The following is a 14224-nucleotide window of genomic DNA, read 5'->3' as shown; positions in this document are numbered from 1 at the left end:
ACAAAATCATCAAATAATTCAGAAACTAGAAAAACGAAAAAAAATTCAAATTTTTTTCCGAAAAAATCAAAAAATTATCCTTTAGTACCGGTTGGTGCAGACCACCGCGTGGGCTCGTGCCACGTGGTGGGCCTTTGGCCTCGGTTCATGCAGAACCGGTACTAAAGGGGGGGGGCTTTAGTCCCCACCCTTTAGTGCCGGTTACAAAACTGGGACTAAAGGCCTTACGAACCAGTGCTATAGCCCGGTTCTACACTAGTGTGACAAGATAGATACCAGCGGCGTGCGGCTAGCCGGAGGCCACTAGTGTTGCCCTCCCACACCCGATGAGTACCAATCATATACTACTAGTGGGGTGTGGCGTAACCAAGGTTGTCAGAATCGTGATTTTGAATCGGATCGGAGCTCCAATGGTAGGATCGCAAATCGTAGAATCTTCAGTATCAGGATCATAGAAACGTAGATTCTATGAATTAAAATCGTAGAATCAGAGGGGTTAGTTTGGATCGTAAAGTCGTAGAATCGTATAACAGAATCGCGATTCTGACAACCTTGGGCATAACCGCATGCCACTGTTGGTAGTGGCTATTAGTGGCGTGCGGATTTCACGAATGCCACTAATGTAGTCCCCCATCCGAAGAGTGCCAATCATATACTATTAGTGGCATGTGGCAAAACAACACACCATCGATGGTAGTGGCTATTAGCGGCAATGCGGCTTTCTCCACTAGTGCAACCCCCACTTGAAGAGTGCCAACCGTATATTATTTGCATGTGGTGAAACTGCATGCCACTGATGGCAGTGGGTATTAGCGACATGTACCGCGAGGGCATGCCGCTAATATGTGAGCTTAATTATTGACACGAGCCCTCTTCTCTTCTTCCTCCCCCTCTCACTTCATTATCTTCTTCCTCTCCTCCTTCCTTCTTCCCACTACTGGCAAAGGGCTTATAGATGAATCCAAATGAGTGACAAGCGAGGAGGTGCACCCGCCACAACTATTTCTGAAAACAAGCAGTGGCGGATGCTAAAAGGAGCTTGCCACGCTATACAGGTAACAGTGGCGGGCACGGCTGGAGACCCTCCATAGATATGCAATTTGTAATTCCTCCACGGGTGACTAGCAGATGTGGCGGGCGAAGTTGCGTGCCCGCCACAGTTACCTTGCGCAGATGCGGCGAGCAACTACTATTTCCTGCTACTACTATATTTGGGTACCCGCGCGCCAAAAAATTTCAAATCTTTTCAGAGCACGGGTGGTGGGTTCTTACTGTCGCCTACCATAACTATATTTTGTCACGCTCGCGTCTACTGCGCATGTACTGTGGTGGCAGGCTCTTCCCTGCGCCCGTCACTGTTATACACGCCCGTATGCATCGCATCCTCACCCCCAACAGTTAGATCCCATTACCCCACATTTCTCCCTCTGTCTCGCCGTCGCCAGCGTCATGGGATCGTCCGTCGCCACCGGCGAGGTCACGGTCCACCACCTTGAATGGCGTCAAGGAGCCAATCTTCCCCGTTGCCCGTGTCGTCCGTCCCTGCCTCGAGGTTCATCGGTGTCATGGTGCAAAGCTACCTCAAACTACTTCCTGTGATCGTGCTCGTGCCTTCATTGTAGCCTATCATTGTTACTACAGTTGTTGATACCTTACCTGCAATCCTAAATGATTAGTATATATATGATGCTAGTTTATCATTTGGGGCCCTACATTCTTGTCCGTCTGCCATGCTATACTATCGGGCCGTGATCACTCGGGAGGTGATCACAGGTATGTACATACATACATATCATACATAATATTCAGATGGTGACTGAAGTCGGGTCAGCTCGTAGTGTACCCGCAAGTGATTCGGAGATGGGGGCTGAAGGGGCAGGTGGCTCCATCCAGTGATGGGCCTGGTTCCCGACAGCCCCCTGATGGTTACTTTGTGGCAGACCGACAGGGCAGGTTGCGACCACCTAGGACACAGGTGGGCCTGGCCCTGGTCGGCGTCCGCGGTTACTTCAAAGTAACATGCTTAACGAGATTTTGGTATTTGATCTCAGTCTGGCCACCGGCCTATACGCACTAACCAACTATGCGAGAACAGTTATGGGCACTCGACGTCGAGGTATCAGCCGAAGCCTTCTTGACGTCAGCGACTGTGCGGCGTGCGTCGGATTGGACTGGAATGCCTGCTCTTGTATTAGGGAGGCTAGGTCTGCTTCCGGCCGCCGAAACAATGTGCAGGTGTGCAATGGGCGATGGGCGCAGACCCCTGCGCACATAGGATTTAGACCGGCGTGCTGACCTGACCTCTCTGTTGTGCTTAGGTAGAGCTGCGAGGTGTTGATCTTCCGAGGCCGGGCATAACCCAGGAAAGTGTGTCCGGCCAGAGGGATCGAGCGTGTTGGAAAATGTGGTGCACCCTTGCAGGGAAGTTTATCTATTCGAATAGATGTGTCCCTCGGTAAAAGGACGACCCGGAGTTGTACCTCGACCTTATGACAACTAGAACCGAATACTTATAAAACATACCCAGACAAGTTCCAGAGACATCCCGGTGATCGCTTTCCCACAGGGCAATGAGAAGAGGATCGCTGGGTAGGATTATGTTATGCGATGATACTTGGTGAACTTACCATCTACTCTCTTCTACATGCTGCAAGATGGAGGCTTCCTGAAGCGTAGTCTTCGACATGACTAGCTATCCCCCTCTTATTCTGGCATTCTGCAGTTCAGTCCACCGATATTGCCCCTTTGCATAGATACCCATGCATATGTAGTGTAGATTCATGCTTGCGGGTACTTTGGATGAGTACTCACGGTTGCTTTGCTCCCTCCTTTCCCCCTTTTCCTCTTCTTCTCGTATGTCTCAACCAGATGTTGGAACCCAGGAGCCAGACGCCACCGTCGATGATGACCCCTACTACACCGTTGGGGCATACTTCTACGTGCAGGCCGCTGACGACCAGGAGTTGTTTAGGAGGATCACAGGCAGGAGGCATGTGCCTCTTTCGATCTATATCCTAGTTTGTGCTAGTCATCTTATGACACCTTATTTATCTTATGTTTGTACTCAGATATAGTTGCTTCCGCTGACTCGTTTATGTTTGAGCACTTGTATTCGAGCCCTCGAGGCCCCTGGCTTGTAATATGATGCTTGTATGACTTATTTTACTTTTAGAGTTGTGTTGTGATATCTTCCCATGAGTCTCTGATCTTGATCGTACACGTTTGCGTGCATGATAAGTGTACGATTGAATCGGGGGCGTCACACTAGAGTAGTGAGAGGATGGTTGACCGGCCGGGAAATTAGATGATTTGGAATGAGTGGTGTACACTTGAGCAGTTATGAGGGGTAATTGGAGACTAAATCGTCAAATAATTCAGAAAATTGAAATTCGAAAAATAAATTCAATTTTTCCGAAAATTCAAAAAAAACCTTTAGTCCTGATTGGTGTTACCAACCGGTACTAAAGGTCCCCCAGACCACCGCGCAGGCTCGTGCCACGTGGTGGGTCTTTGGCCCCGGTTCGTGTTGAACCGGGACTAAAGGGTGAACCAGTGCAGAACCGGGCTTTAGCGCTGGTTCGTAACGGCCTTTAGTGCCGGTTCGGCAACCGGCACTAAAGAGTGGGGACTAAAGGTTCCACCCCCCCTTTAGTACCGGTTTGTCACGAACCGGCGCTAAAGTGCCACCACGTGGCACGAGCCAGGCCCGGGTGCGTGTAGGACATTAGTACCGGTTGGTAACACCAACCGGTACTAAATGTTTGGGGGCGTTTTGGTTTTATTTTCCATTTAATTCTTTTTTGTTTGCTTGTATTTTACGATAATACAAATTGTACACGTTATGCATATATATAAATAGATTTTCTTGTACATAGAACCTCATATATATATAAATATATATCATCGAATGTCTCACAACGAACACCATTAATTATTCACACATACACGTATATACATATATAATTTCTGCTACATGTTGCCTTGGTGCCTTCGGAGCACGATGACAAGTGGTTCATGGGGGCGGTAGCGGGTAACAGTATTCTCGTTTGGGATCTATGACCTGAACGAGCAAAAATCCCTCTATTTCCTCTTGAAGTGCTAGTATGCGGTCCGCAGGTAGGAGCTGCTCCCGCACCTCTCTGAACTGTTAAGAAGGAGATCAATATGCATGTGTATTAGTTGTGTGACTAGATATCGATAATGGTGTGAATAGTGTTCTGACAAACGTACCCAGTCCTGTCTTTGAGATCTGCTCCTTTCGGACGTCATCATGCGAATGTTCTCGCAAACGTAGAATGCATACGGATCATTCCCCTGCGCCTGCTTCAGGGCCTTTACGAGAATGGAATTGAATCAGATAATGATTAATCAAGCATGATAACTAATTAATGGTATTGAAACAAGAATTAAAGGGATGGTAGCTAGCTAGCTAGCTAGTACTACTTAATTACTTACCTTTGGTCGATACCAAAACAACTTTTTTGCCCATTTGCCTGGAGTCACCTTGATGAACTTTGCTCAAGCCCTGCCTGCCGGCAAAGAAAATTAATAAAAGAGTTATTAAATAGTTCATATCAGGAAATGACGAACTAATAGGCCGAGATATAGTTAATAATGATTGAAATTACCTGTTGACTATCCCCTTCGCGATGGAGTAGTCTTTTTCTTCTTTAAGTAGTGAATCCAGTACTTTAACTGTTCCTTTGTCAACTATAATGTCTAATAAGATCCAGTTGAAACTGCATGCGCACACGTTTGCATGTCTTAATTAAGCGGGCATGTGCATAAAATTAATCAACTACCATAAACCGTATACACTTAATTATTAACATCTAGCTAGCTAGTAAGCAAAAACAGAATTTGTAGTACAAGACAGTGTGACTCACAGGAAGTTGTAAGGAAGTAGTATATCTTCATTGGTATTGAGGCGCGTGAAGAACTCTAGCATGTTTTCCTCTAAACTTGCTCGACAACTTGGAATATTCCATGTGTACTCATTAATGGTATTTGGGTCAATGAACCCAATGCCATAGCGTCCCGATTTTTTCATTTCATACATCTTCATCCTGCATATATAATACCATAGAAAACAATATAGTGAGGATAATTACATATAATGATTGATCAAAATGATCACTACAGCTTGCTTGAGACTTAAATTACAGAAAGAAATCACTTATAGACAATAGCAACTGACGATAGACTTGCCGAGTGCGTCTTGATTGTATAACTGAAATAGTTCTGAGTACTCAATGGGCAGAGTTTTCTCATTGAAGTAATGCTCCTCCTTGACATTCACCATGAGGGACACTCGATTGGAAATCTTGGTAATGTTCATGTACCATTGATGCAATTCATACATTCTCGTTGGGAGGTTCTTGACCTTGTCTGGATCGACCAAAGGTTGGCCCCGGACATATTTCCGTTTTATTTCCTCCTCTCTAAGCGTAGGCATGGGCTTGATTTCGAGGAGTTGTCCAGTAGTGATCTTGAGCATTTTAGCATGCATTATATACTCCTCGGTTATTACCACATCGCCCAGCTGGGGAACGTTAACGGTTTGCCCACAATAATATTGGGCGTGCGTACTCTCATGTGTTGTTGGCACAACAAGCGGAGGATCAATTGCGCCGCCTGTTCTCCCATCTAGGGAACGGTTTTCCCACATTTTTTTCCAGCTGCTTGTTGGCTCGAGCTCGAGCTCGCTTCCTTCTGTAGCCGTGCTCGATGTAGCTTCCTGATTTGGCACTCATAGTCTGAGTCAACAGGCTTGGGAGCTGGTGCTCTAGCCATACGAATGAAGTGCTCAATCGGTTCCTCATGCACTTTCTCTCTTGGCGGCGATGCCGGTTTCGGTCCAAAATGGGCGTCCACTTGGGCCTGCACTATGGCTGTGTTTTGCTCCTCGGTCATGTTGTAAGGCTTCTGAGGAAGAGGAGCCAGACTTGGACCATATTTATATCGCTTGCCTCCGCCTGTACTTCCTGTACTACCTCGACTCGTACCGGGCGACAGCAGCGAAGGAAAAAAGCAAAAGCACTGATGTAGTTAAACACTCGAGCTGCAGATGCATGTGGTGCATTATACATGGGAGGCGATGTTTTTATGGCTTGATTCCGTAGGATTCAAATGACACTTCTTATGACAGACTGATGTAATTAAGTTTCACCTTCTTAAGTCTGGCTACATTAAACCATCAAACTATATATAGAAAATAAATGTATTGTTATCATGGATCCCCTGTAATCTACGTAACAAGAACAGGGTATTAATTGGATGTTATGCATTGGACATTGCGGCATGATGATTGGTTCCTTGATGAAGATACAAAGGCATTCCGTTTCTTCAGGCATTGCACATTTATGTGGATCCAGTCTGTTGTATTTGGATATGTCATTATGTCCATTTTTAATTGTTGTAACTTCTCCATTCTACAATGTACTACACATGCCCTGTCTGTTTGTAATGCGCTAGCCCATATTCTTGCCATCCATTCTTAATCATCTACAAGCAATTATGTTTAGAATGGCATTCTTATATTATGTAAGCATTTAATTCATATAGAATTGAAATCACCTGGTTTGCTTTAGCATTTAAAAGAGGCAAAGATAACATGCTCCCTACGTGGGAAAAAGATTGGTATCTTGGTATTAGCTTTAAATGTGATCACTGATGCTTATTAGCTGTAGTTGTGGTTTCAGAAGTAGCATATGCTAGCAGTCATCATATATTGGCTAATTCCGATGAAGATCAGAAGAATTCCGATGAGAGGCATCATGCTGATTCTGATGTGGAAATGGATGATGCGAAGCCTCTAGAGGACTCTCAAAGGTGTTCTTTTTATTTGGTTCCTTAGTCGTGGCCTCATGAGGTCCCTTTCATCAGTCAAACCGAAGCACTTCATGTTAGCTTGCCTTCATTTTTTAACTATAATAATGCATCGTCTTAGCCGTTTATGCTCCATGGTTGAGTCGTACATATCCTTAATAGATGTACCACTACCTATGAGGGTTCTCAACTCAAATAATATAATATATGTATGTTTTATCGATGTGCAACTAATATATCCTAATGTTATAGCATATGCCCATATTAATGTACATGAGTGAGATTGAGGACCAAATATGATAGCTAAATATGCCGAAACAAGATAAGTGCGCATATGTCCGCCTAGGTGGCACCACCGGGTGGCGCCCCAGCCTCTAGTCATATACTATTAGTGGCATGTGGCAAAACAGCACACCATCGATGGTAGTGGCTATTAGCGGCAATGCGGCTTTCGCCACTAATGCAACCCCCACTCAAAGAGTTCCAACCATATATTATTTGCATGTGGTTAAACTGCATGCCACTGATGGCAGTGGGTATTAGTGACATGTATCGTGAGGAGGCCCCGCTAATATGTGATCTCAATTATTAACACGAGCCCTCTTCTCTTCTTCCTCCCCCTCTCACTTCATTATCTTCTTCCTCTCCTCCTTCCTTCTTCCCACTACTGGGAAAGGGTTTATAGATGAACCCAAATGAGTGACAGGCGAGGAGGGGCACCCGCCACACCTATTTTTGAAAACAAGCAGTGGCGGGTGCTAAAAGGAGCTTGCCACGGCTATACAGGTAACAGTGGCGGGCACGCCCGGAGACCCGTCATAGCTATGCAATTTCTAATTCCTTCAGGGGTGACTAGCAGGTGTGGCGGGCGAAGTTGCGTGCCCGCCATAGTTACCTTGCGCAATTGTGGCGAGCAGCTACTATTTCCCGCCATAGCTATATTTGGGTACCCACGCGCCAAAAAATTTCAAGTCTTTTCAGAGCACGGGTGGTGGGTTCTTGTTGTCGCCTGCCACAACTATATTTTGTCACGTTGGCGCCTACCGCGCATGTACTATGATGGCAGGCTCTTCCCTGCGCCCGTCACTGTTATACGTGCCCTTATGCATCGCATCCCCACCTGCAATAGTTAGATACCATTCCCCCACATTTTGTCTTCTGTCTCGCCATCGACAGCGTCGTGCATCGTTAGCTACCTTGTGACGCCCCCTATTTGACCATGCACTAATCATACACGCAAATATGTACGATCAAGATCAAGGACTCACGGGAAGTATGACAACACAACTCTAGACACAAATAAATTAATACAAGCTTTATATTACAAGCCAGGGGCTGCTACCTCTTGAGCTTGCGTTGGTTTTTCCTTGAAGAGGAAAGGGTGATGTAGCAAAGTAGCATAAGTATTTCCCTCAGTTTTGAGAACCAATGTATCAATTCAGTAGGATACGACGCACAAGTCACCGAATACCTGCACAAACAATCAAGAACTTGCAACCAACACGATAAAGGGGTTGTCAATCCCTTCATAGTCGCTCGCAAAAGTGAAATCTGATAGAGATAGATAAACGGTAAAATACATATTTTTGGTATTTTTGGTTTATAGATTGGAAATTAAGATTGCAAAATAGTATATAGGAAACTAGCAAGATGTAAACGATATTCAATAATACGGAAAAGAGACCCGGGGGTTATTGGTTTCACTAGTGGGTTCTCTCAAGATAGCATATATTACGGTGAGTGAACAAATTACCGCCGAGCAATTGATAGAAAAGCGCATAATTATGATGACATCTAAGGCAATGAACATGAACATAGGCATCACGTCCATGTCAAGTAGACCGACTCCTACCTGCATCTACTATTATTACTCCACACATCGACCGCTATCCAGCATGCATCTAGAATATTAAGTTCATAAAGAACGAAGTAACGCATTAAGCAAGATGACATGATGTAGAGGAATTAACTCAAGCAATATGATGAAAACCCCATGTTTTTATCCTCGATGGCAATAATACAATATGTGCCTTGTTGTCCCTACTATCATTGAAAAAGGACACCGCAAGATTGAACCCAATGCTAAGCACTTCTCTCATTACAAGAAAGATCAATCTAGTAGGCCAAACTAAACCGATAATTCGAAGAGACTTGCAAAGATATCAAATCATGCATATAAGAATTCAAAGAAGAACCAAATAATATTCATAGATAATCTTGTTCATAAATCCACAATTCATCAGTTCTTGGCAAACACACCGCAAAAGAGTATTACATCGAATAGATCTCCAAGAATATCGAGGAGAACTTGGTATTGAGAATCAAAGAGAGAGAAGAAGCCATCTAGCTAATAACTATCACTAGTGCAGAACCTGGCTTTAGCACCGGTTCGTAAGGGCATTTAGTGTCGGTTCTCCAACCATCACTAAAGGGTGAGGACTAAAGGTCCCCCCCTTTAGTACCGGTTCAGCATGAACCGCCACTAAAGTGCCACCACATGGCATGAGCCAGAGCCGGGTGCGGGGAGACCTTTAGTACCAGTTAGTAACACCAATCGGTACTAAATGTTTGGGGGATTTTGGTTTTATTTTTTATTTTTCATTTAGTGTTGTGTTTTCAATTTAATTTAGAGATTGTTTTTATATTATAATGAGTTGTTAAGTCGTTAGGTGAAAGTGCCGCAGAGTAGTTTCAACTGGATGCATGCATTGGATCCTAGCTAAGTGATCAAAGTATATATGTCATATCTATATTACTTGATCACTTATACTAGGTGAGCAAGTAATATGGATGCGGCATATACTCGATCACTTAGCTAGCTACGATCCATCCAGTTGAAACTAATCTGCGGTTTCTTTCATAAATGATATAATAACTCATCATATCATCATATTAATATAAAAACTATTGCCTCATATATCATCACCAACAAGTTACAATATACTAGCTAGCTAGCTAAAAATCATTATAGTCGTCATTACCACTATTTAATCATCATGGTCATTACCGCTATCTAATCACCATCAATACTAGCTTAAAGAAGAAACATTCACTTGTACCAGAAGGAAAGTTATCATCGAGTTCAACATGGTCATGATTATAAGCGTTCATATATAAGACCACAAAAGCAAATCACTCTTTGAGATTAAGTTCAGGACGAAGAACACGAACATGAGAGGACAAGTACTAGGAGCATGCTAATCACTCATGCTGCTCTCTCTCAGGTAAAATAACATAGAACATGTATAGCTCTCCTGATTCATCATATTGGAACATGCAGACGAACCTATCTCCTAATCATGGGCTGCACTTCTAATTGCTGCCCCCTAGTTCTTCTCTGCGATCGTGGACAATTTTGCTCCAGTCTTTCACTATTAAGCATTCCTCGCTATTAGAAATCCTGAATGCACTAAAGTGCATTGTAGGATGTCTGGGCCGTAAGCTAACCATTCTCATGCGACCTTTAGTCTCGATCCGCTGAGGCACAACATTCATCGGGAGTCCCTGTTGAAGAACACCGTATAGTAACATACTTAGCAATGAAGTTTAGGTTAAAAAATGATGTATGCAAAAGATGCACTGAGGGAAAATAGTAAAAAAATCTTACCATCTTTCCTAAATAGATTTGACCGTAGTTCAATACGATCACTATTGGTCGCACGTTTTGGGTACTAAGATTTTCAAATTCAGGAAAATAATTTCTCTTGACAGCATCAAGATCCTCAAGCCATGAAACATAATGACTTATCTCCTCGCAGTTTAGTTCATCCCCGGGACAGTGGACGGTCCTGTCTACCAAGCGCTGGACATGTTTGCTTGAATGGAAATAAGGTCTCAATAGAAATTACTTGTCAACTAGTTTTGAAAAAACAATATCGAAGACATAAATATGGTTAAGAAACTCACATAATGGTAGAACTGGAGGCGTCTGCACATTGACCCAAATGTCTCTATTGTCTTCAATATCATCTTCGGGACGAATATCAAAGGTGATAAACATATCAGGCTCAAATGCATAAGCCTTGTATAGTGCTTGCCAAGTTTTGCATTCAAAATGGATGTAGGTGTCTTGATTGTATAATTTAACATCCAAGGTATAACCATGCATGGTCTTCAAGTAAACTCTCTGTACCTCCATAGTTTGGTTAGGACTGAAACCTATCTTATCCAAGACAAAAATTCTTGCATGGCAGGGGATACGCTAGTAAAATAGTGAAAATTTAAAATAATAAGTTGAAGCAAATGAAGCATATATAAGTCATGCTTAATTATGAAAAAAGACTTGTCGTTGTGACTTACTGTATCCACTTTCAATGTCTCATCTAGCTTGATGTTGAAGCGTCTATAATCAACTAGAAAAAATTTGTCGCACAGGCCGCATTGGTCTTCACAGTTTTCGCACATAATGAAATTGTTTTCGTCGTCAGACGACAATTCCTATGTTCATAGGTGAAACATTAAACACTTATTAGTTATATTAATTCAACTAATTAAACTGGTTCTATTAATTCAACTAGCTAGTTCAACTAATTAATTCAACTAAGCACTTACTAAAAATATACCTAAATAAAGTAGCTCCTAATTCAACTAATTCAACTAACTAGTTCAACTAATTCAACTAATTCAACTAAATTAGTTCTATTAATTTTTTTTACTAAAAATAAGGTAGTACTAAAATTTTAATTAGATGATCAAATCTCATACCTAAATTTATTATATATCTAATTCATCTAACATTAATATAAATTCATCTATAACTAAAAGTATAAAAAACTAACTCATCTAACATTATCTAATTCATATATAATCTAACATTTTGACATTAAACATTTGTGTGTGTGTTTGTGTGTTTGTGTGTGTGCGTGTGTGCATTTGCACAGAGGCCGCCAGCGAGCGGCAGGGGGCTGGCCGGGGCAGCGACGGGGGCGGCGACGACGGCGACGGGGGCGGCGCACGGACGGGAGCGGCGCACAGACGGGGGCGGCGGCGACGGCGACGGGGGCGGTGATGGGGTCGACGAAAAGATGAAGATGATAACTGAAATTTTCGTAAGTGCTGCTTATATAGGGGAGCCTTTAGTACCGGTTGGAGACAGGAACTAGTACTAAAGGTCAAATTTGGCCAGGCCAAGCGGCGGAAAGCGACCCCCTTTAGTACCGGTTCGTGGCTCCACCCGGTACTAAAAACCCGCCCTTTAGTACCGGTTTGTGGCACGAACCGGTACTAAAGGGGGTGCGCTCCCGTTCCGCGGTGCACAATGTTTAGTCCCGCCTCGCCGAGCGAATGGCAGCCACACTGATTTATAAACCCAGCCGCTGCTGCTCCTTCGAGCTCCACGGGGGGCAGCCGCACCGTGTTGAGTGGCTTCGGGGTGGTCTGCAACCTCGTCTTCATCCCGTACTTTTCTCGGGCTCGCCGAACGTACAGAGGCATAGGTCAGCTTGCGGGAGGAGGAAGAAGAAAGAAGCAGAGAAGCGCAACGCAGAGGAGGGGAGTACTCGGGGATCACTCCTCCCTGGCTGCTGGGCTCCCGGGTTTGCATGGGCCGTGGGAAGGCACGGCTCAACAAGGACTGCTGCCCAGCCCGCTCCTAATTCGTTGAGTCGGTCTGTTTTGCTCTGTTTGCGTGGGGCTATGTTAGTTTTTGTACCACATCGGTTGCGGAGGAAAGAGCGCGAGGGGTGGCCCGGTATAAGATGGGGTGGTGGGCGAACAATTGAAGGCATCTTTGCGCTTGGGGCAATGACGCAGCTAGTGAGGTTATATCGAGGCGCCTCAATTGCTGGTTGAAAACTATTTCCAAACCCCCCTCTTTGGCCCTCCGGGGCCACTGAAAATTTCTGAAAGGGCTCCTTTCCTTTGGGGGAGGGTAAAGCCCAGAAATCTAACATACAAAGTACTTCTTCAGGCCACGGTTACATAGCTACGAGTCTACAAAGAAACCTCGGTGCCTCTGGTGTGGCGATGCCATTCTCCAAGGAAATTTGGCGTCTGGTTGCTAGTTGGGTGGGCTGCAGCACTAGCCATATGCGTCGGGACCTCAACTATTGTTTTGCTGGTCACATGGGAGATCTGGAATGAAAGAAACAACTGCATTCTTTGTGACAGCATGCAATCAGACAAAACATGAAACAATGGAGATTAGCCGGAGCAAAAATGATTGAGACCCTTTCGGGGATGTAATTGGGAGATAGCTCGTTAGGATCATACTTCCCTCCTTTTTTCTCCTTCTTTTCTCATTGTTATCAATTCCCATTGATCACTTGGTCAACAAGACAACAATGCTTCTGTCTGCTCCTTGCTAAATTAATGAACGCCAGCCATCAGCCGGATGTTTTTTTGGAACAAAGACGTTAGAAGCGTCCGATTTTAAATTAATAAAGCCTTCGACTACCTCAACTCCAAAAAGAGAGACCAAACTATGGAGGCTGCCGCGCGGTCAACAACGTGCTTCTGATCTTCTCCATGGTCTCCGTCATCCGCTCAGCATCTCAGTGCTTCCCCAACAGTGTCCACATCTGTAAAAAGAGATGGCATTTAAAGATAACATCGGCGAGGTGATTAGGGAACTTCTTTTCAATCGTCATTTTATTCCTAATAGACCACAAACCCCAAAGAAGCGCCCCTACGCATCGCCACACAACACGGCCACTAGATCCTTTCTGGGATTGAACTATCTGAAGCAAATCGGATCCCGACGCCGGACTTCAATTTTGATGGAATGCTTCCCTCACCTCACCGCACTCCAGGTGATCTAGCTAGCACACAATGGAAAAACACATGGTTCGTATCCTCGTGATTCCCACACACGATACACGTTCCATCGAAAGGACAGTTCCTTTTGGCAACATTATCCGCCGTCGGGAGTTATCAGCAGGATGTTTCAAAAAGAAAAGTATTTCTTCAGTTTTTGGTTCCATTGGCCTGACTTACGAAGGTTTATTTGGAAAACGGTTTGAAGGTCCTGATCGACGAAGGTTTGAAGGTCACGCGGTTACGTTTTCATTGCTGGTTGCTTCTCAAACTGGAATTAGTGCCTAGTTGCTTCTCGGATCCGCGGGTACTGAAAATGGTTGCTTCTCAAACTGGATACTGAAGATGGGTGCTTCTCAAACTGGAATTAGTGCTAATTGTTTCTTAGATCCGCGGGCACTACTGAAGATGAGTTTAGAAATTCTCAGGTCCGCTAGTAGTGTTGATGAAATTTTGAAGGACTTCAGAGCGAGATACAGATGCTGCCGTTGCATATAGAAATGCAAAGCAAACATGCAAGGGTACATAACTACATATACAGCGTCTCCGCTCCGCTCGTCCCCGCTGCGCCGCCGTTGAGGGCCCGGCCGGCGAAGCCGCGCCGCGCCCCGGGATGGCGGCGGCGGGGCAATTCCGTTCCCCC

The 14224-nt window shown here is 44.5% G+C and overlaps 1 non-coding gene across 1 annotated transcript; it reads left to right on the top strand.

Moving 5' to 3' along the window:
- The first annotated feature begins 12552 nt into the window (after nucleotides 1–12552).
- On the top strand, nucleotides 12553–12705 carry LOC119313153. The gene has a single exon (XR_005151536.1). It is a non-coding gene; the product is annotated as a U4 spliceosomal RNA (small nuclear RNA).
- The last annotated feature ends 1519 nt before the right edge of the window (nucleotides 12706–14224 follow it).

This window comes from Triticum dicoccoides, chromosome 5B (assembly GCF_002162155.2).
Source record: "Triticum dicoccoides isolate Atlit2015 ecotype Zavitan chromosome 5B, WEW_v2.0, whole genome shotgun sequence".
Lineage (NCBI taxonomy): Eukaryota > Viridiplantae > Streptophyta > Magnoliopsida > Poales > Poaceae > Triticum > Triticum dicoccoides.
This window is presented reverse-complemented; position numbering and strand designations above follow the sequence as displayed.